This window comes from Perca flavescens, chromosome 4 (assembly GCF_004354835.1).
Source record: "Perca flavescens isolate YP-PL-M2 chromosome 4, PFLA_1.0, whole genome shotgun sequence".
NCBI lineage: Eukaryota > Metazoa > Chordata > Actinopteri > Perciformes > Percidae > Perca > Perca flavescens.
This window is the reverse complement of record NC_041334.1, coordinates 39,459,466-39,478,590: the sequence shown is the minus strand read 5'-3', so window position 1 is coordinate 39,478,590 and position 19,125 is coordinate 39,459,466. Positions and strand designations below refer to the sequence as shown.

Here is a 19,125-nt window from a genome sequence, read left to right as displayed (position 1 = left end):
ACAGAAATCTATATGCATTTGCCTGTTTGTTTGTTTTTTTGACAATTTGATAAACAAAAATACCTATTACGCTTGAGTTAATGAATCCCCAATTAACAAAACAATATTAATATTTATATACCACCGTTAAGTCACCGGGAGAGTCCAGTACAGCCCGACTCTGTGGGGATCAAACTGAGATTAGCGCTCCTATTCAAGTTCATGTTCTGCTTGTTCAACGGTTGTTTTGGTAAATTGCTGATAAACACAGTTAGAGAAGATTTGAATCGCTATTATTTTCTCACTTCTTATCTTTTTAGCGCTGGTGGTCTTTTGGGACTGGCTAAAACCTCTGGGGGGCGCCAAAGAGTTCTCTGTGAACACACACATGCACAGACACGCACAGACACACACACATACATACATACATACATACATACATACATACATACATATATATATATATATATATATATATATATATATATATATATATATATATATATATATATATATATATATATATATATATATATACATTCTCTCTCATACATACATACATACATACATACATACATTCTCTCTCACACACACACACGTGCACAACCGACACACACATGCGCGCATACAACCGACACACACAGACACCCGGCATACATCCATGCACGTGCACAACCGGCACCCACGCACAACCGACGCACACACACACACGCACACACACACACACACACACACGTGCACAACCGATACACACACACACACACACGCACGCACACACACCCGGCTTGCCTAACCAATACCTCCTAACCGTAGGTTCCTCTTGTAGTAGGAACGTTGTGAGTCACATGAGTCTGCAGGTTTTAGTTTGTTCAGTAGCCAGCCTACAGTCTGATGTTGCTCTAATATGTTAAAACAGAGTTTGTTGCTTTCCTCTGGATTATTCAGCGTTGGGACTGAACTAAGGTGATCTGAATACCACGCTGAAGCTAACGGTACATTAAGGTAACGGTTAACGTCAGTGGGAACTCTTTCATCACACGTTTTACTGCAGAAATGGACATTTTCCGATCGCTTTTGTGCTCTGCAGTTTTCACCATCTTGTCTTTGTGTAATAAGCGTGCACTGGAGAGAAACGGGTGTGATCGGTCGGCTCGGCGATCCAGCAGATTGCTTTATTATTGATAGCTTTCTGTACATCCAGAGCAGGGTCTACTGTAAGACTGGAAGAGATCCCACAAAGAAACATGCTCACTTTTCAGACTCCACTGGAGCTGCTGGGAAAAATCACAACACAATGACATCATGGCTTTTATATTTGGTCAGTTTTATGGTAATGCAGCCAGACTGTAGGGCTGCTCCCTCTTGGTCGATTAGTCGACTAATCGGTGGTTCTGGTCTTAGTCAACTTAGATCTCTTTAGTCCATTAGTCATGTCTGATGCTTTTTTTTCATGCTGAATGACTTACAGTACAGGCCAAAAGTTTGGACACACCTTCTCATTCAATGAGTTTCCTTTTTATTTTCATGAGTATTTACATTGTAGATTCTCACTGAAGGCATCAAAACTATGAATGAACACATATGGAATTATGTACTTAACAAAAAAGTGTGAAATAACTGAAAACATGTCTTATATTTTAGATTCTTCAAAGTAGCCACCCTTTGCTTTTTTTGATAACTCTGCAAACCCTTGGTGTTCTCTCAATGAGCTTCATGAGGTAGTCACCTGAAATGGTTTTACCTTCACAGGTGTGCTTTGTCAGGGTTCATTAGTGGAATTATTTCCCTTATTAATAAAAAAGCAAAGGGTGGCTACTTTGAAGAATCTAAAATATAAGACATGTTTTCAGTTATTTCACACTTTTTTGTTAAGTACATAATTCCATATGTGTTCATTCATAGTTTTGATGCCTTCGATGAGAATCTACAATGTAAATAGTCATGAAAATAAAAAGGAAACGCATTGCATGAGAAGGTGTGTCCAAATTTTTGGCCTGTACTGTATGCATCCACTTGCGTGACTCTTTGCGGAGAAACTCAGATTTACAGAACTGTCGATTAAATCGACTAATCGATTAGTCGGTACAACTGAATGAGTGTTCGTCGACTCAGAATTTCTTCAATCGAGAACCGCGCTAGTTTTCTCGTTGCTACTGCATACCAAATAATGAAATGTTGTCAATCAATAAATCTCCTTAAAACAAGGAATGTTTCTTGTTATACCATGATCATGGCAAGCTGTATTTATTATGTAGCACATGTCACACCCAGGGTAAAAGACAATGAATATTTATATAAGTTTTATTGTAATGTAGCCAGACTGAAATGTGTTGAAGGATTGAGACCTGTAACACTTTGATTACATGTTATGTACTGTTGCTTGCTGATGTCACGGCCTCCCTGCAGGGCCGTTGACACTGACAACTGTGAAGGAGGATGAACTAATTGACACAAACACATCTGGTGGGATGGATATCTTAGATTAAATAATGCAGTGTGTTCTTATTTAAGCAGCGGCCACCATGGGAAGGTCAGATCAGACCTAGCAGCTTATCTCTTAAAGCTCCCATATTCTGCTCATTATCAGGTTCCTAATTGTATTTTAAGTTTGTAACAGAACAGGTTTACATGGTTTGATTTTCAAAAAACACCATATTTTTGTTGTACTGCACATTGCCGCAGCTCCTCTTTTCACTCTGTGTTCAGGTCTCGGTTTTAGCTACAGAGTGAGACCTCTTTTTTTCTGTACTATCTTTGATTACACTCGCACATGCTCAGTAGCTCAGATCGTAGATCATGTCAGCTAGCTCCATAGACAGTAAAAGAAAGGCTGTTTCTCCAACTTCAGGATCAGCTGGGAGACTCCTTCTAAACCAGGGAGCACATGGAAGTAGTTCTTTGGTAGATTATGGTGAACTAGTGTGTGTTGTAGCAGTGCTTTGCTATTGAGAACGATAACATGCTAACGGTTGCAGTTAGCTAGCTCGTCTCGGGGCATCAGGGCTGGGTGTGGTCACTAATTTCCTGATTCGGATATCTGGAGGTCAGAGGTCAAAGGACCCACTTTTGAAATGCCAGTTTTTCCCTCGCCAAAATGTAGCTTAAAAGTAAACTGTGTAGTATTTTTAAGTATTTCATTAGCTAAAATAAATGTCTTCATTCATAAATGTGTCCTCATTGGTGTAAAATGACCTCTGCCAATAATCTAACTTATCCTCGTAAGCGAAGAATTTCTTATCTGTATTAACATTGGACGGGTCAGTCCAAACTATGGCTGAGAGCGACAAAAAGCACTAGCCGACCTGTCTAGCTAATCCACAACGCGTTTTTGTTCAGAGTCATCGTCACATGACTGAAACCAGCTGAAAAAGGAGAAGGAGACAAGCAAGAGGCGCTCGTCACTGCCCCAAATCTGAAAGCCTGCAACTGCACTTTAGTTCACAATGGAGGATCGTACTGATGCCGAGCCATGGGAGAAGGAATAGTCATCGCCAAAATTGGAAGACAAGTTATCATAGCTTCTTGGTACATAATGGCTACCTTAGTCGCAACACGCATTTGAAAAAGCTACGCGCTAGTGTCAGGGACACACAGCAACAGAATACATTGATCGGACAAAAGACGAGGTGGAACACAGGGACTAAATACAAGAGGTAACGAGGACTAACAAGGGACAGGTGATACAACAGGTGAAACACATTAGGGCAACCACAAGGGCGGGAAAACATTGGAAGAAAGCCAGAGAAGACAAGGGAGAAAAGACGGACTTCAAAATAAAACAGGAAATGGGAAAACCAACAAAAACAAAGAAACTTGACAGGACTGAAGGACTTGAAGGACTGGTGAACAGGTGAAAGACATCAGACAAAAACAAAGGCGGGAAAACCAATAGACAGTAAGTAACAAAACAAGAAACACTAAGGGGAACAGAAAAACTTCTAAATAAAACAGGAAGTCCAAACACACAAACCCCATAAGAGCGGGGCAGGCGTGACAGCTAGAGAGCACTATTCGTTTTGAATGCAAAATACAATTTCGCCGCTAGACGGAAGAAATTCTTACACAGTTTAGGGCTACTTTTTTAACTTTTGTTGAGCGTTTCTCCCTTTCAGACAAGCTAGCATGACATGGTTGGTACCAATGGATTCCTCAGGTCTTGTAGTTTCATATCATACAGACTGATGGCGATTCTGGATTTCTATTAATCGATATTGGATCATTCAAATGAAAATAGATTTGAATCAGAAAATAGATTTTTCTTTTCAAACCCAGCCCTAGTGAGCATCCACACTGGTGAACGATAATGTTACGTAAACAGTGGTGTTAAAGCGCCCATATTATGCTCATTTTCAGGTTCATATCTGTATTTTAAGGTTGTACCAGAATAGGTTTACATGGTTTCATTTTCAAAAAACACCATATTTTAGTTGTACTGCTGCAGCTCTCTCTCACTGCTGCAGATCCTCTTTTCACCTGGTTTCTGTTTTAGCTACAGAGTGAGACCTCTTTTCTTCTTCTTCTTCTGTACTATCTTTGATTGCACTCGCACATGCTCAGTAGCTCAGATGTAGAACATGTCAGCTAGCTAACTCTAGAGACAGTAAAAGAAAGCCTGTTTCTCCAACTTTGGTCAGTTACAAGGCAGGATCAGCTGGGAGACTTCTAAATGAGGGAGCACATGTAAGTAGTTCTTTTGTAGATTATGGTGAACTTGTGTGTGTTGTAGCAGTGCTTTGCTATTGAGAACGACGTAGCATGCTAGCGTTAGCGTTAGCATTAGCATGCTAACGCTAACGGTTGCGGTTAGCCAGCTCATTTCGGACTGTGACGTCACAGTCCGAGCCGATTTTGAACAGCTCACCAGGAGACTGAAGGCAGGACACATTCAGAAACCAGATCTCACTCAGAACACCATGGATGGATTTTTCTCAAAGTTTGTATGTGTGTGGAAGCACCAGAGACATAAAAGAACACCCCAAATCCCAGAAAAAGTGTTTTTTTTCATAATATGGGCACTTTAAGCGCACACGCACTGATGATAATAATACATAAGATAGTAATAAGTAACTATAAAATGCATTTCCCGCAGAAAATGCGTGGGAATGCTGAATTGCTAAAGCTAAACTGGATGAATAGCTTAAATCCGTGAGAAGAAGTTTAAGAAATGAGAATAGTTGGAAAAAGTGGAAATCGTTTTAATAAGTATGAATTTCATTAAAAAGTTAAAAGCTAATGCTAAACTGAACTGTTGGCTTTAAAAGTTGAATATGACAAAAGATTGACTTCAATGTTTAAAAAAAAAAAGTGTTAAAAAGCTTAATATTTTAAAAAGTATAAATAGTAGGAAAAAAAGTTGAAGAAGTCCCATCATCAGCTGAAAGAGCTGAACATTTTAAAAGTTGAATGGTTTTAATAGCTGAACGTATGCAGAAGTTACAGAGAGCCAAAAGAAACGTACGGAATAAGATATATAATCTGGAATATCCTGCCCCTCCATGTCCGAACTGCCCCTACAGTTGAGTGTTTTAAGGCACGTCTAAAGACACACTTTTATTCTTTGGCTTTTAATTCTGTGTGAGTTATGTGGTCCACTGTGGTGCTTATTCTTTCTTTTATTCTTTCTATATTTTATATTATTATTTTGTATTAATTGTTTGTATGTTCTGAGTCTTCTGTGCAGCACTTTGGAAACTTTGTGTTTTGTAAAATGTGCTACAGAAATAAAGTGGATTGGATAAGAAAAAAGAACAGAGTAACAATAGTGGGAATGCTGTTGAACAGCATTCCCAAAATAAGTAGTTATATCCTGCACGCTGTGCACAGAGCTCCAGAGAGCCGGGGATAAGAGCAGGCGCGCAGTATACAGTACTTCTGTATATAAATACACAGAGCTACCTATAGGATCTTACCCCACCGAGCGGAAAAGTCACTCCATGCCACTGACCCGCTTCTGTGGAATAAATATCTCTTTGCAGTGTCTCGCTCTGCTGTTGCCTGATGTAAATTCAGATGGATTTTGATTAGGGCTGGGCAATATATCGATATTATATCGATATCGTGATATGAGACTAGATATCATCTTAGATTTTGGATATTGTAATATCGTGATATGAGACTAGATATCATCTTAGATTTTGGATATCGTAATATCGTGATATGAGACTAGATATCATCTTAGATTTTGGATATCGTAATATCGTGATATGACATAAGTGTCTTCTCCTGGTTTTAAAGGCTGCGTTACAGTAAAGTGATGTACTTTTCTGAACTCACCAGACTGTTTTAGCTCTTCTATTATTTGCCTTTTCCCCACTTAGACATTATATCAACATTACTGGTGAGTATTGATCTAAAATCTAAGTGTGAAGATATTTTGTTAAAGCCCCAACTGTCAACCCTACAATATTGCAGCAATATTGATATCAAAGTAATTGGTCTAGAATATTTTATTATCAGATTTTCTCCATAATCGCCCAGCCCTAATTTTGATTGGCTGTCAGGGTTTCTATCTAAATCGCAATACAGTCCCTCCAGAAAAATGCGATTGCATAATTCAATACATAATCAGCCAAAGTCTGCATATTTATGCAGGTGGGGTGGCCGAATTTTTTCAAATACACCGCACTTTCGCCGCATGAATTGCCGATTTCCGCAAATCACTTTTTTCCCCTCTTTTTCATTAATCCGCAATTTTTGCAAGTTCCCGCAATTTCATTGCATAAATATCCCACATATTCCATCGTATTTAAAAAAAAAAAAAAAAAAAAAAAAAAAAAAAAAAATGTGCCGCATAATCAAGGATTTTTGCCCCGCAACAATCACAAAAAAACTTTTGTTGTTTTGTTTTTCTGGAAGGACTGTGAATAGGGCTGGGCGATATGGAGAAAATCAAATATCACAATATTTTTTACTAAATACCTTGATATCGATACCGCAACGATATTGTAGCTATTGGTGCTTTCACAAAATATTTACACAATGAGATTTTAGATAAATAATCACCAGTAATGTGGATATAATGACTACGTGGGGTAAAGGAGAATAAAAGAAAAGTTACAACAGTCTGGTAAGTTCAGAAAAGTCCATCACTTTACTGTAATGCAACCTTAAAAACCAGGAAAAGACACTTATGTCATATCACGATATCCAAAATCTTGGGCTTTGACTAGGCCCGTTCGAGATGAGCCAGGCCTGCGCAAAATTTTATTTAAAGATGATTTAAAGGATTATTCTGAACAGAACACATGTTGTGAGGCTGATAGTTATGTTTAGAAGTCAGAGTTCAGATTACAGATCATCTACAGTCTGTTAATTAAAATCAGCAACAGATTGCATGTAGAGCATTATAACAGCTACTCTGTCATAATAAAAACAACTGGAGACTGTGTAGGAGCTGATATATGGGTCTGATAACATTTTATTAAATCTGAATTAGACCACAGTGTTTGTGTCACTCCCTGTTCAGCCTGAAGTCTGCTGGAATCGGCTGCTCTCGTGCACTTTACAGGAGTCTCATCCACTCATCTCGAACGAGCCTACGGACTTCACATTGCTCTCGCAGACAGTTCCCAAATATGTGGAATACCTAACTGGGGGGTGTACTCAGTAGGGCTGCTCCCACTTAGTCGATTGGTCGACTAATCGGTGGTTCTGGTCTTAGTCAACTTAGATCTCTTTAGTCCATTAGTCATGTCTGATGCTGTTTTCATGCTGAATGACTTATTTCCAAGAAACGTACGAGCACATCTCTGGTAAACACAAGAATTAAAGTGGTGCTTTTAGCATGACTCTTTGTGGATGACTCAGATTTACAGATCTGTCGATTAAATCAACTAATCGATTAGTCGATACAGTTGATTGAGTGTTTGTCAACTAAGAATTTCTTCAATCGAGCACAGCACTAGTACTCGGGCAGATCAGATACAAGGCAGTTTGAGCCAGATTACAAACTCCCTTTGGATCTCTCTGTAATACAGCTGTATCACTAAAACTATCCAGTCATTCATTAATCCATCGTGTGTGTGTGTGTGTGTGTGTGTGTGTGTGTGTGTGTGTGTGTGTGTGTGTGTGTGTGTGTGTGTGTGTGTGTGTGTGTGTGTGTGTGTGTGTGTGTGTGTGTGTGTGTGTGTGTGTGTGTGTGTGCACTGAGTCCTAACATGTGCCAGCTGACTGGATTAGACTAGGTTTAGCTTTCTGGCGGACATAGTTGTAACACGTCAAAGCTACACAGCCCTGACACTGATCTGTAATAAATAAACTTTTTATAGTTTCCACGCTACAACCAGGGTTTAGTGAATGTTACAAGAAAAAGTGAATGGAAATATTGATAAATTTAAGCTGCTAATCAAAACATTGCATCAGTGTGGTTGATGTTTATACTGTCACTTTAGCATTGGATAGTTGGAAGCTTAAGTGGTTGAATTGTCCTGCTTCCTACTTACCCTAAAAGGCCGATTTACAGTCGCCGCATCCGAGCTCGCGCGCGCCAATGTGCCGTCAAAATGACGTAGATATCTCGCCGGCGCGCCAGGATTTTGAGTGCGCGACAAAGTGGAAACGGGAAGCCTGGACGAGCTCGAGGGTAACGTGATGCCAGGACTCTAAGAGTGACTCTCTGGTAACCTCACTGGGTTAAGAAGAGTTCCTTTATGGTGAATGAAAGGCTCGATCCCACCAAGTAGATCATCCAATCGGATCGAAGCGTTGACAGCAATGCTGCTGCCAGTCCTGCTGTTGTTGTTTACCTTTTTTCTTCTTCTTCTAGTCCGTAGAAATTAGGGGTGTAAGAAAAAATCAATACACTTGAGTATCGTGATATGTTATTTTGCAATACTGTATTGATTTTCAAAAAGGCAATATTGTTCAAAAATATTCATGTAAGACAGTGGTTCATGTTTATATTGTGTTTAAACCCCCTACCGCTAGATGGCTATGCTGAGACGCACCACTAGTGTCCTCACCTCAGCGCTTAACAGTGCCTAGCAGTGCCTAGCAGTGAACAACAAGTAGGTCTACTTGTCCCCAGAGTCAGAACTAAACAGGGCGAAGCAGCGTTCAGTTTTTATGCTCCACATATCTGGAAAAAACTCCCAGAAACCTGTACGTCCGCTGCAACTTTCAGTTCTTTTAAATCTAAGCTAAAGACCTATCTTTTTGATGTTGCTTTTCTTTAAATAATCTATTTTATTAACTTTGATTTCTTATACTGCACTGTAACTTTTATTCATATACGGCACTATCAATTTTATTCTTGTCTTTTAATGTTTTTAAATTGTTTTTAATTGTCTTCTAACTGCTCTTTAATGTTTTATGTAAAGCACTTTGAATTGCCCTGTTGCTGAAATGTGCTCTACAAATAAAGCTGCCTTGCCTTGTGACGTCACATTTGGGCGCACCAGGTTGGGAACGGCCAGTGTACTGAACGTTTTAGTCTGGCTACAGTACAGGCCAAAAGTTAGGACACACCTTCTCATTCAATGTGTTTCCTTTTTATTTTCATGACTATTTACATTGTAGATTCTCACTGAAGGCATCAAAACTATGAATGAACACATATGGAATTATGTACTTAACAAAAAAGTGTGAAATAACTGAAAACATGTCTTATATTTTAGATTCTTCAAAGTAGCCACCCTTTGCTTTTTTTGATAACTCTGCAAACCCTTGGTGTTCTCTCAATGAGCTTCATGAGGTAGTCACCTGAAATGGTTTTACCTTCACAGGTGTGCTTTGTCAGGGTTCATTAGTGGAATTATTTCCTTATTAATAAAAAAGCAAAGGGTGGCTACTTTGAAGAATCTAAAATATAAGACATGTTTTCAGTTATTTCACACTTTTTTGTTAAGTACATAATTCCATATGTGTTCATTCATAGTTTTGATGCCTTCAGTGAGAATCTACAATGGAAATAGTCATGAAAATAAAAAGGAAACTCATTGAATGAGAAAGTGTGTCCAAACTTTTGGCCTGTACAGTATCACCAGACAAAGCTCAATCTTTAAAGACTGAACATTAGTCTGGGGAGTCTGCTCTGGATTTTCTACTGCACGAGAGGCGGGATCAACAGGCATAGTTCAAATGACTCTGCACGCAATTGGATAGTCCTTCAACCAATCGGAGCAACGATCAGGGACATGTACTTTGCAGAGCGAAAGCCTGTCAGTAGTAAGGCAGACACATCCTTCTTTTGTAGAATTGTTGTTGAATGTAAACAAAAAGCTGCTTGCCTTTGCTTCTCTATCGTCATCGTGTTAAACCCGCCAATAGCGCGCCAGGTGGATAAGCCAGTTTGTGATTGGTTCCTGCAGATTTGTAACGGATACAGGATAGATGCTGGTGCTTTGCTGCTTTGATGCAAACAGGGACATTTTGTCTGTTGCTCTAGCTGTCTGTATGGTGTCTTTTTGACTTCTGTCTGTATGTTTTAACCCGTACTAATGTCTTGCGGCTTCCTGCTGCTCTGGTCCAAAATCATCTGACCAAAAGGACTACAGTTGAAAATTAGCCAGCTGGCTAACACTGGCACATTTACAGAAATGTTGATTGTGTGTTGTCCTTTTATAAATAAAGAATAAGATAAACGTACAGGTTTCCAGCCTGAGCTGCAGGGAGAAATCAGGCTGGGTTTACCCAGTCTACCGTACCCTGCTAGTGAGTGTACATTCTGCTGCATCAGTGTTGCAGCTCTGTGTGAAACGACATTGGAGCTAAATTTGTCTCCCCTTTACTGCCCGTTTCCCTGCTGGCAGCCTACATGCCCTGTGCAATACCTCGCATCAGGGTCTGCAGCGTTGTTCTGCAGACCGATGTCACGTTTGGTCAGCCCTCTGCGGAGGATATAAAGTTAAGAAGTGAAAAGAATGCAGGGGGGAAGAAACCCAGAATTTAATTACAGCATGAATGAATGGTTTAAGAAGGGTTATGAGTAGGTCTGTCCTCGACTAAAGAACTTCTTAGTCGACTAACACTTATAGGATTTTGTCGACTAATCGATTAGTTGATTTAATTGACAGAGCTGTGCTCTTTGAGAGGTGGTTAAGACTAGAAAAGCACAATATAAATGTAGTTAATTAACCATCTGTAAAACTGAGTTTCTCCACAATTAATCCTGCAAAAGCACCACTTTAAATCTCGTGTTTACCATAAATGTGCTCAGAAGTTTCTTGGAAATGAGTAATTAAGCATGAATAAGCATAAAAAATGACTGATGGACTAAAGAAATCTTAGTCGACGAAGACCAAAACGACCGATTAGTCGACTAAGAGGTGGCAGCCCTACTACATGTGTCTTGGCAGGTCCAGTCAACGGTATGTCAACAAAACCTAAAAAAAACCAGCTGTTGTCCAGACTCATAGTAGTCGTTGGGGGTATTGTTCAGTAAGGGTGCACGATTCAAAATCGATTTTCGATTCAAAAAGGATTCACAGTATATAAATGTAGTTACTTTTCCCATGTGATTGCAGTAGACATACAATAAAAAAACATTAACCCACACACCCCTATTGTTCAGCCCGGTATTTAGCAGTCAATTGAGAGTTTCTTAATTTTTTTGGCCACCGTTGGCTTATCGGGAGCCACTCGCTCCGGCATTTCTTTCCCCCTCGCAACAAACTCAACGTGAACGCGATGACGTATGGTTACAAGGCAACATGTTTAACAATGCCATTTGGCCACAGTTTAGGTAGAGACCTTTCTACGCTTGTTGTTTTTAAACTGGAAAAAAAAAATTATTTAATATGTCAACAAGATTAATATGCAAATTCCGTGCAGTTCCGCGTGTATGAAAGAATTCAGTTTTCGTGTATCATACATACATACATACATACATACAGTACAGTACAGTACAGTACAGGCCAAAAGTTTGGACACACCTTCTCATTCAATGTGTTTATCTTTTTATTTTCATGACTATTTACATTGTAGATTCTCACTGAAGGCATCAAAACTATGAATGAACACATATGGAATTATGTACTTAACAAAAAAGTGTGAAAAAACTGAAAACATGTCTTATATTTTAGATTCTTCAAAGTAGCCACCCTTTGCTTTTTTTGATAACTCTGCAAACCCTTGGTGTTCTCTCAATGAGCTTCATGAGGTAGTCACCTGAAATGGTTTTACCTTCACAGGTGTGCTTTGTCAGGGTTAATTAGTGGAATTATTTCCCTTATTAATAAAAAAGCAAAGGGTGGCTACTTTGAAGAATCTAAAATATAGATATATATAATATATAAGTGTGTGTGTGTGTGTGTGTGTGTGTGTGTGGATAGACGTAGTAGTAGTAGTAGTAGTAGTAGTAGTAGTAGTAGTAGTAGTAGAGCTTGTTTTAGGCATTATTGTGAAGTTCACTTGACACTGAAACAGGAACCTGTTCCTATTTCACACATTTTGATTATTTGCTTCCAGTTTCTTTTACCAATGACTGTTGATTTCTTCTATTGCTGTTGTACTGTTGTTAGAGATATATTTGTCTGTTTCTGCCCTTTCAGTTGTCACTCAGAACACCCAAAACATTACTTGCATCGGTTTGTAAAGACGTCTTTCTACAACCTAAAAGCATGAAAGCTATGGAGAAGTACTCTAAGCCATCTTACTACTCAATCAAGCTTTTCTGGCAGGCGATTCTAAACAGTATTTTATTTAATAAACATTTAGGGAAATCTAAGTATTGGACATGACTCTGTATCCCCTGATCAGGACATACCTAATTTCAACAGTCCACATCAAACAGTTGAACAGAGGCCTATGTGTGAAAGCTAAAAATACATTGTTTAAACAGATGGAGGAGCCCAGCAGCCTGACCGGTTTCATGTGTGAAAGTCTCTCTCCGTCTCTCCCTTCTAGTCTAACGAGCCTCAGTCCCTCTACTCTCAGCTCAACAACTATATCACGATATTTTTTACCAAATACCTCTATCGATACCGCAACGATATTGTAGTGTTGAGGTGCTTTCACAAAATATTTGCACAATGAGATTTTAGATAAAAAGTGGGTAAAGGTGAATAATAGAACAGCTACAACAGTCTGGTAAGGTCAGAACATCACATCACTTTACTGTAATGCAGCCTTTAAAACCAGGAAAAGACACTCATGTCATATCACGATATCCACAATCTAAGAAGAAATCTAGTCTCCTATCACGATATCCACAATCCAAGACGAAATCTAGTCTCCTATCACGATATCCACAATCCAAGACGAAATCTAGTCTCCTATCACGATATCCACAATCTAAGACGAAATCTAGACTCATATCACGATATCCACAATCTAAGACGAAATCTCGTCTCATATCACGATATCCACAATCTAAGACGAAATCTAGTCTCATATCACGATATCCACAATCTAAGACGAAATCTAGTCTCCTATCACGATATCCACAATCCAAGACGAAATCTAGTCTCATATCACGATATCCACAATCCAAGACGAAATCTAGACTCATATCACGATATCCACAATCTAAAACGAAATCTAGTCTCATATCACGATATCCACAATCCAAGACGAAATCTAGTCTCCTATCACGATATCCACAATCCAAGACGAAATCTAGTCTCCTATCACGATATCCACAATCCAAGACGAAATCTAGTCTCCTATCACGATATCCACAATCCAAGACGAAATCTAGTCTCCTATCACGATATCGATATATTGCGCAGCTCTAGCTATACAGTCAATGGTTGGCTCGTCCAGATGCTCTCCGCGTTGTCTTGACGTTCATATGCTTTGGTGCTGTGCAAAAACGCTTAAAGATGAACTGAACTGGAATGTGATTAAAGGTGATATAACAGATGTATTTTATTTCGTTGGTACAATGATTAAAATGGCTGAATTTGTTAAAAGGGGTAAAATGGTACATTGAAAGTCCATCCATCTATCCATCCATGGCTGCAGTAATGAGTTGTTAAAGCAGCTGGGGTTAAAATACATTTCCACAGGCTACCTTTGACAAGGAAACCAGTCCTCAACTCATGGCTAGCTGCCTTAAAACTGGCTAGCCCTCCAACAGCCCCTGGATTTAGAGTCTGTATTGACCATTTTTTAACGACAGACTATTTAGAGAGCTGTACATTTGATACAACAGGGTCACTAGTGAGGGTTAAGTCAAACAGACTGAAACCTGAGGCCATACCCTCAAAGATCAACTTTACAGGCTACAGTACAGCGCCGACCGATAGACCAACGGCAAGTACCAACACCAGCGATGCTATCTGCCGCAGAGACAGGCCCATCAGGCAGAGGACAGGGCGGGATGTTTAGCTGTTATCCAGCATGCTAGCAAGTCTACTAGGCAAAGGGCTGGATGTAACGTTGTTTGGTACAATGACTAAGTGGGGAAAAGGCAAATAATGGAAGAGCTAAAACCAAGTTCAGAAGAGTACATCACTTCACTGTAATGCAGCCTTTAAAACCAGGAAAAGACACTTATGTCATATCACGATATTACGATATCCAAAATCTAAGACGATATCTAGTGTCATATCACAATATCGATATATCGATATATTGCCAAGCCCTAAATAATAATAATAATAATAATGATGATGATGATGATGATGATGATGTGTACTTTATTGATCCCGCAAATGGAAATTACTATGTTTTTCACTGTTGTTATTACACACATTACACACAGGCGTGAATTACACACACATGCTCAGTACCTCTACATGCTCTAATGGAGAGATGTCAGAGTGGGGGGAGCTGCACATGGAAAGGCAGCCCGAGCAGTTGGGGGTTCGGCGCCTTGCTCAAGAGCACCTTGGGCCGTGCCCAGGAGGTGAACCGGCACCTCTCTCCAGCTACCAGTCCACCACCATTCTTTGGTCCACCAAATCCAACACAATTGCATGGCATTCGTTTGGCTGACACCAGTGAGGGAGGAGAGAGAGGACAGAGCGATGAAGGGATGCAGTGTTTCCCAGAGAAATGATATGCTGCTAGTGGGTGCAGGAATGTTGGTGGGGGTGAAAAACAAGTGCACTAGGGCTGGTCCGAATACCATTTTTTGAGCTTCGAAGCTTCGGTAGTGATGAGCATCGAATATTGGAACCTTCGGAGAGAGGGGGCTGAACATATTATTATCTCTAATAAAGGCAGGAATCTCTGTGTGTGTCTGTTTGTTTGCATGTTGATTATTTTGAGAACCTTTCATCCAAACGACTTCACAAGGGAGTGCAGTGTCGTATTTGGTGCAGTATAGATAGTAGGGCTGTGTTCGATTTGAAGAAATTCTTAGTCGACTAACACTCATTCAACTGTATCGACTAATCGATTAGTTGATTTAATCGACAGATCTGTAAATCTAAGTTTCTCCGCAAAGAGTCACGCAAAAGGATGCATATGTTGAATAAGATAATAGCCTCCTTTGCATATTTAAACACATGTCAGAGAACGTGTAATAAAACAAAAAAATTGCCTTAATGAAAGTAATCAAAGTAGGTTTCACGGTGATATCTGTTAGGTAAAATGTCAACCCTTTAATTCTTGTGTTTACCGGAGATGTGCTCGTAGGTTTCTTGGAAATAAGTCATTCAGCATGAAAAAAGCATCAAACATGACTAATGGACTAAAGAGATCTAAGTTGACTAAGACCAAAACCACCGATTAGTCGACTAATCCACTAAGAGGGAGCAGCCCTACTAGATAGACAGGCCAGACGCGTTCAGAATTAATAAACTTTTAACCTCTCGAGGATCACCGTCCCGTCAACGGGACACTTTGTGGCGTCGCTGTAACCTCGATAAAACTTCCACCCATGAGCGTTTTTATAACGTTAAAGCATTAAATCTTCAAAATATACAGCCATGTACACAACTGTTACAGAGTAACAGAAAATAAAACAACTCAGCCGTAATCTGAGCAGCCGAGAGTGCATGCATACCTGTTGTCGTTGTCCTGTCAGCAACAAAGTGGTATTTCGACAAAAACTTGATTTTCATAAATCCCCAAGAGTCCGAGGAAATGTAATATCCGAGCTTTATATTCCAAAACGATCTCTTTTCCTCACAATGTTGAAGTTTCTGGCCGAATCACAACGGAAAAACTAGAAACCGGTTTCCATTTCCGCACTTGTTATCGCCGCTAGCTTCTCTGCCCAGCTCGCTAAATGCTCGATGTGGGTGTCATCGTGTACCGACAGCATCTTCTTCTTCTTCTTCTTCTACTTTGTAGTTTATTGGCGGTTGGCAAACCAACTTAAATGTGCATTACCGCCACCAACTGGACTGGAGTGTGAACGAGAGATAAATGCAGAAAATAAATAAACCAAAATTAAATTTAAAAAAAAAAAACCTGAATATTCGAATGTCAGATTTTCAAATCGAATACCAACCCACCGAACGAATATTCGAATATTCAGGTCCAGCCCTAAAGTGTACATAAGTTTTATAAAAAGAGAAATTCTCTCCCTATTATCTTACAGAATTATTTTCGGATCCTTTTTTAATTCAAGAAGCTTAAAAACATCCTTAATTCTTTTCTAAATTGGTTTTGTTTTGTTGGTCTTGAGGGTGACAGCAAACACTCCCAAGTCTTGTATTTCAGAGCCTTCTCACCAGCACTTGAACTCAGCAGACCTTGGGTCTGTGGCCGGGTTGGCTCAGTGGGTAGAGCAGGTGCACATACAGACGCTTTCCAAAAAATTAGAATATCATGGAAAAGTTTATTTATTTCCATAATTCCTTTCAAAACGTTAAACTTCCATATATTATAGATTCAGGGCTCACAACTTAAACAATTTCAAGTATTTAGTTGTTTATTTGTACATAATTTGAGCTTCCAGCTCATAAAACCCACGAAAATAGGATTTCAAAAATACTGTGAAGAAATCACCATTTACTTAGAAATTAGGATCACATCAACGTGGTACTTTCAAAACGATACGTCAATCTTCAATACTTGGTAGGGAATCCCCTTTGCCTTAATCAGTGCCTCGATGCCCCGTGGCATTGAGCCAATCAGCCTGTGGCATTGCCTGGGAGTTATGGAAGCCCAGATTTCCTTGATGCTTGCTGTCAGCTCTTCTTTGTTTTTGGGTCTGGTGCCGCTCATTTTCCTCGTGATAATACCTCCATAGATTATCAGTGGGGTTTAGGTCCGGCGAGTTGGCTGGCCAGTCAAGCACTGTGATGGCATGGGCATCAAACCAGGTTTTGGTGCTTCTGGCGGCATGGGCAGGGGCCAGGTCCTGCTGGAAGATGAAACCTGCATCTCCATACAGATCCTCAGCAGAAGGAATCATGAAGTCCTCTAAAACTTTCTGGTAGACTGATGCGGTGACATTGGATTTAAGAAAGCAGAGTTCACCAACACCTGCACTGGACATTGGACCCCAAATCATGACTGACTGTGGAGATTTCACACTGGACCTCAAGCAGCTTGGGTTCTGTTCCTCACCCGTCTTCCTCCAAACCCTTGGACCTTGATTCCCGAATGAAAGGCACACTTTACTTTCATCGGAAAGGAGGACCTTGGACCACTGGCCAACAGTCCAGTCCTTCTTATGGTGATTTCTTCACAGTATTCTAATTTTTTGAAATCCTGTTTTCGTGGGTTTTATGAGCTGGAAGCCCAAATTATGTACAAATAAACAACTTAAATACTTGAAATTGTTTAAGTTGTGGGCCCTGAATCTATAATATATGGAAGTTTAAAGTTTTGAATGGAATTATGGAAATAAATAAACTTTTCCATGATATTCTAATTTTTTGGAAAGGGTCTGTATATGGTGTCTGGCTTTTCTTTGCTTCCTTTTGGATTGGGTCTTTCTTTTTGAAAAATGGTGTCTGGTTTGGGTTGTATTTGTATGGTTTTATGAGGGAGAGGGAGAGAGAGAGAGAGACACACAGAGAGACAGAGACAGAGAGAGACACAGAGACCTTCAAGTATATGTGCGCCTGCTCTACCCACTGAGCCAAACCGGCCACGATTTGGGTAGTTTTTTTAAACTTGTCAGTTTAGGTTAAATACCTCCACTACAAATATATAAACTCTGTAGACACTGTCACCCTCTAACACACGTATAACCCCATCATATATGATAACTGTAGTTTATTACAACTTGTCTTATTTTCATAGCTTTGTCTATCATTTGAAAGATTAATTATATAATTATTCTTAACTAGTGCTGTCAGTTAAACGCGCTATTAACGGCACTAACGCAAACCCATTTTAACGGTGTACATTTTTGTTATCGTGAGATTAACGTTGTTTTTGCCTTAGCAAACTGTGTACTTTGTACACTGTAGTTGTGTGCACTCAGTGTTCTTGTGCAGTAGAAGTGATGAGACAATAGTACCAAAAGAAGACTTGAGTTGGAATAAACCAGAATTGCTCGTTTGTCTTTTCCTTTACAATTATCTCAGTAGCTTGCTGTGAGAGTTTACTAGCTGACTGAACAGGGAAATAATTTTTACACACACACACACACAGAGGAAATTGCAGCCAGTATTCATGGTTAGTGTGTCAGTAAGTCAACCAATCAGTGATCTCCTTTGTTGTGTCTACGTTTCAGGAAAAGAGGATCAGATAAACTGTCACTATAAAAAACATTGACTGTGTGTGTGTGTGTGTGTGTGCGTGTGTGCGCGTGTGTGCGTGCGCATTGTTTGGAGCAATACCTCCACCTCCTCGACAAAATTGTCAGCTTTGTTCACATTTCACACACTTTTGTGTCACCATATGCCATACACTATATCGACCCCAAAACGCAGAATATTAAGCGAGAATGCAATGCCACTTTTGCGTTTTCTCTGCAGATCGTCTCCGTCTAAACATAGACCCAGACTGAGGAGTGTGTCTGTACTGCTGCTGGTCTGCAGGTGTAAATGGTGCTTCATAGTCAGCTGTGATTACTGCAGAGTGAGAAAACGTCTGCTGATAGACGATGTCCCCTCAGAGTTTATATTTAGCCAGCCCTCTTACTCTTACTGGGTTTTTGCTGAATCACAGTTGCTTAATTTCCTCATCCACCACAGTTTGATGCAAGGGACTTCCTGTATGATTCGTACTGTGAAGTTTAGGTGTTTGAAATTAGTTTGAAAGATAAAACTCTGGCTGACATCAGACAGCAACCTGTAACTGACTGAGAGATACTGTGGGCTCCTCTGAAGACCTAGTGGAAGGAAAAGAAGCTTT

General features: G+C 39.8%; 1 protein-coding gene across 8 annotated transcripts in view; it reads left to right on the top strand.

Moving 5' to 3' along the window:
• Positions 1–19,125, top strand: part of slmapa (sarcolemma associated protein a) — a 111,725-nt gene that overhangs the window by 9,041 nt on the left and 83,559 nt on the right. The window lies entirely within an intron of this gene.